Genomic DNA, 5,268 nt, shown 5'->3' with positions numbered 1-5,268 from the left:
AGTGTTTTATTATGAATAAATTGTTTCAAAGGTCATTCTTGCATTTTCAGTATAAGGCAACACTACACAGCTTTTCACAAAGGATGAAATCATTTCTAACTTCCCTGCTACTTCTCAGACACGACTGAACCACTTAATAGAAGGTGGGTTTTATTTATCTAGCCCTTTACTGATGCCCTGATGTTCATTAAAATCCTCTAGAAAATGCCCCTGGCCTGATATGATTGGATAGGACTACCAGTTATCTATTTTAATGTGCTTTCTTTATTCTAGATAACAGAGTACAATTCTATTGCATTTGGGAGGGGCCTGCACCCATATATTCAGACCAGTGCATCATTTGATGGCCATTACAGTTAAAACACTTTGGAGTTAAAGAAAATCTGAATTGTATCTGAGACAGGGATGCTCCTCTATTCATTGATCTCCTCTTCATCATCTTCAAAAGCTTCCTCCCCGTCATTGGCTGTGGCCTCTTGATATTGCTGGTACTCAGACACCAAGTCATTCATGTTGCTCTCAGCCTCGGTGAACTCCATCTTGTCCATACCTTCTCCTGTAAACCAGTGCAGGAAGGCCTTTCAGTGGAACATGGCAGAAAACTGTTCCGAGATGCGCTTGAACAGCTCCTGGATGGCTGTGCTGTTGCCAATGAAGGTGGATGCCATCTTGAAGCCCCAGGGAGAGATGTCACACACAGCTACCTTGACGTTGTTGGGGATCCACTCCACGAAGTAGCTGCTGTTCTTATTCTGGATGGCCAGCATCTGCTCGTCCACCTCCTTCATGGACATGGGGCCCCGGAAGTCAGTGCCCATGGTCAGGTATCGCCCATGTCTTGGGTCACAGGCCGCCATCATATTCTTAGCATCAAACATTTGCTGAGTCAGTTCAGGCACTGTCAGCGCCGGGTAATGCTGACTGCCTCTGGCTGTCAGGGGGGCAAAGCCGGGCATGAAGAAGTGGAGGCGGGGGAAAGGCACCGTGTTCACTGCAAGCTTTCGGAGGTCAGCATTGAGCTGGCCTGGGAAGCGTCGGGAGGTGGTGACCCCACTCATGGTGGCTGATACCAGGTGGTTGAGGTCACCATAGGTGGGCGTGATCAGCTTCAGGGTGCGGAAGCAGATGTCGTAAAGGGCCTCGTTGTCGATACAATAGGTCTCATCCGTGTTCTCCACCAGCTGGTGGACTGACAAGGTGGCATTATAGGGCTCCACCACTGTGTCGGAGACCTTGGGGGAGGGCATGACGCTGAAGGTGTTCATGATCCTGTCGGGGTACTCCTCTCTGATTTTGCTGATGAGCAGCGTGCCCATGCCCGACCCCGTTCCTCCTCCAAGGGAGTGGGTCAGCTGGAAGCCCTGCAGGCAGTCACAGTGCTCACACTCTTTCCTCACCACGTTGAGCACCAAGTCCACCAGCTCCGCTCCTTCTGTGTAGTGTCCCTTGGCCCAGTTGTTCCCCGCACCGGTTTGTCCAAAGATGAAGTTGTCAGACCGGAAGAGCTGCCCAAAAGGCCCGGACCGCACACTGTCCACCGGACCTGACTTGTGCCAGGTTCAAAGTCCACGAGGGCGGCCCTCGGCACGTATTTCTGAGACGATGACTCATTGTAGTAGACGTTGATTCTCTCCAGCTGCAAGGCCAAGTCACCCACGTAGCCTCCCACCCGGTCGATACTGTGTTCATCGCTGATCACTTCCCAAAACTTGGTGCCTATCTGGTTCCCGTACTGGCCCGCCTGGATGTGCACGATCTCCCTCATGGCGGGCGCCGGCTCTGTGATTGTGGAGCTTGCTCTTCTGACCATGGGGGCAACTTATACTGAGCTGTCTTGTGAGAGAATGCCATTGTCTTTTGGAAAAAATAAAAGTACTAAAAAAACCCTAAGGTAATTAAAAAATAAAATAACAATCTAGTCTGCTGTGGTGACAACATCAAAAGTCTTTTCTTTGATCCAGTCAGGGGCATAAACACTATTTCTAATAGTTTAGCTCAAAGTTGCCTCTTTTTCTTGTGCCGTGGTATCAGTCCAGACTGAGAGACCCCCTAAGCTGGGGGCATCCAGAAGTTATCTGAACCAGGGTCACTACTTACAAGCTAGGTTCTTTGGTCACAGAACACCTCCTAGGGTATTTGTTTCATTACTTGTAAATTTTTCAGTTTTATAGCTGAGAACATGCATTGCTAAAGGACTGAGACTTAGGCTTCAGCTCAGCCTTCTGAGAAACTGAGATACTGGACCTCACCACAATCAATCAAAACTGGGACCAAAGACATTGCACTGCCAAATCCAGTGCTTGTGACAACTGATAATTATATTATTTTTGTATATTTTTTATTCCCTCTGTCTACCCCATGACAGTGTAGTATTCATAGAGACAGAAAGTGCGTCTGTCTCATTTACTATAGACAACCAGTGTTGAGCACAGTGCCCAGCACATAACAAAATTACAATAAGTATTTATTGGATAAGGGAATAAATACTCATTTGTATATATAAGAATGAGACAGCACTCAAACACCAGATGTTCAGGCTTTATTAGAGGAGAAAGACCTGCCAGGGCACTTCTTGGAAAAAGGGCCCCAAAACAGACTGAGGTAAAACTTTACAGGGTTTCGGATAGCCTCGAGCAAGGGGGTGCTGGTATGTTTGGCTTGCTAAAAAACTCCTCTTTGGGAGTGATTGACCAGCTTCCTGGAATTCCATTGTCCCAGAGGCGATTGTCTGGTATTTAAGAGTGTGTTCAGGCAGTGAAGCGAAAAAGCAAAAGGGCAGTTGTAATTCATGTATCTATCAGTATACATATACAGATATACACAAAGGACAGACACACATTGACACAGAGAGATATGCTCATGTGCAATTCATATCTATGCACACAAATGTACACAAATCCATTCTACCTTGGTATATATAGATAGAGAAATATAGGTACACAGAAACTATGGGATGAAAATGTTGTATTAAAAGTAAATATCTCTATATGAAAAATTTGAGGTTTTTTTTTGTTTTTCTTATAATTTTGTTTTTCTTATAATTTTTTCTACCATTTCTGCAATAAAAATACATTTTTATAATAAAAAATTGTTAAAATTCAATATAGTTGACAAATCAAAGCACATCATACTTTATAATAAATTAAAGAGATTTAAATTAAAAAAGTTAAAAAGACAGAAGTAAAAATAGTAGAATGGGAAGTCATTGAGTGCAGGAACATGAGTTCTTAGCACAGTGCCTGGTATATGATGGGCACTTTCAAAGGCTTTATGAAAGCATGGCAGGAAGGAAAGAAGTAAAACAAGATGAAAAGAAGGGTAATAGAGAAATCCAGAGAAAGAAAGAAGAAGAGAGGAAGAAATAAAGAGAAAAACAAATCACAGCTAGAGAGTAAAAATGGGGGAGGAAAGAGAGATTCATTACAATTATACACATTTACATTCTTTTAGATCCCAAGTTTACAATCAAAGTTTTCCACATTTACCAACCATTCAGAAAATATTTTTAGAGCATTAAAGAATACATGGAACTTACTAGCTTCACAAAGTTGAATTTCTTGGAATCCTGAAATTTCTGGATTTAATAAAAGTAATCGAGGGAGGACTAAAAAAAATGTGCCCCATTGTTTACCTGCAGGGCTACCTGTAGAATGATAGCAAATGTCATAAATTGGCACTGTCATTCACACAAGTCAGTGCTTATGGAATGAACAGAATGCTGGAGCTAGAGGAGATTTTGGCACCACGGAGTGATCTGATTCTATTATTTTATAAATAGGGAACAAGAAGCCAAGAGATAAAAGGTGACTAATGCAACTTCTGGTTTCTGGTCCTACAAGTAAGAGGCTTGGCAGTTATCCTGCCCATCCTCACAGGAGAAAATATTGTCAGGTACCAAAAACTACAGAATTAATATATATTAATATTTTAGGAAGCTTAAATAACATTTCATTAATTTGGGCTAGGCATGCAGATAGATTTTGTAAATGATCTTTGTAATTTTGTGATTAGCATCATACAAGGATGGCCGATAGCACTGTATTGTAAATGCAGAGGGGAGGAGATTTGGACTCTCTGACCTTCCTGCACACCTATAAAAAAGCAAGTGAATAGCTAACCAAATGTAGAAAGAGAAAAATTAAAGTAAACCTTTTCTTATATTAATGGGCCATTTACAGGCATTCATCCCCATAAAAACTAGCTCTCCCCTCCTAAAGTGTGTAGTTAATGTATGTATCATTGGACAAAGAAATAGCAAATGAACACTAGAAAATATAGGGATATCTTTTAATATGTAAAGTGACATTTTTATCATTGTGTTGCCTTGTAAGTTTTAATGTGTAGAAGCATCTTTTTATGAATCCTATAGACAGATGTTATAAACATGCTAATGAATTATATCCCATACTCCCCCTCATCCTTTTCCCAACCTTATATAGGAGAAAGCAAAGGTTATAAGCTTATGCCAAAATGTCAGGCTTTTTCTATGCCCATGTATAATTAAGTTTATATAACCAGCCCCTATAATATTATAGACACACACAATTTGGGATTGCTGCCCCGTGTAAGTTATATGCAGCGACATATTTAAGACATTTTCTCAGTTAATAAAACTCCTCAAAATTTATCTGGATTTGGTGTCTCTATGAAAACCCACAAAACTGTGGATTGGGTACTTTACAACATTTGGTTTGCATGCCAGGCCAAGGGTGTTTTACGTTACCTGGTAGAGGCACTTTAAATCGGCTGGTCTCTCCAGGAGGTTGACCGTTCCTGCTTGAATCTCAAGGAGAGGCACCATCTGAAGTGTTTTCAGAGCTTCTGGTCTTCCTGTGGGGTCTGGACAGTTCTTCTGTAAATGCCTCTCAGTTCCCAAATTCGACAATTAGGATAATTTGGCAGAGAACTTGAGAAGGTAGGTAAAGCAAGTCTTTTTGCTTTACTGAATTTTCTGGCTTTCCTCTGAACTCTTGTTTTGCTTTTCTGTTTTGCACTAGAAGTAGGTAGTGTGGATTTGAGGCTTTACTGAATTGTGACTTCGGAGATGTGGAACTCCAGTGGAGTAGGTAGGGCCTTCAAAATTACTTTGGTGTTTTAACTAGTTTATATTCTTTCTGTTTTGGGGTACAGTGGAATATATTAGACATGGTCATATGTTCGCAGTACACTCTCCAAGACCATGACGTCAGTGGGGAGTTTTAGTGGTTTTGCTTTGGGTTTTGCTGGGGAACATCTGGTTATAAATTGGAGGAATGATTGTAGGGGATT

The 5,268-nt window shown here is 41.8% G+C and overlaps 1 pseudogene; it reads right to left on the bottom strand.

Moving 5' to 3' along the window:
• Positions 1 to 412: 412 nt before the first annotated feature.
• Positions 413 to 1,785, bottom strand: LOC136386991 (tubulin beta-5 chain pseudogene; annotated as a pseudogene).
• Between the last annotated feature and the right edge of the window lie 3,483 nt (positions 1,786 to 5,268).

The sequence above is a fragment of the Saccopteryx leptura genome, unplaced genomic scaffold (genome assembly GCF_036850995.1).
Source record: "Saccopteryx leptura isolate mSacLep1 unplaced genomic scaffold, mSacLep1_pri_phased_curated manual_scaffold_36, whole genome shotgun sequence".
Classification (NCBI taxonomy): Eukaryota; Metazoa; Chordata; class Mammalia; order Chiroptera; family Emballonuridae; genus Saccopteryx; species Saccopteryx leptura.
This window is presented reverse-complemented; position numbering and strand designations above follow the sequence as displayed.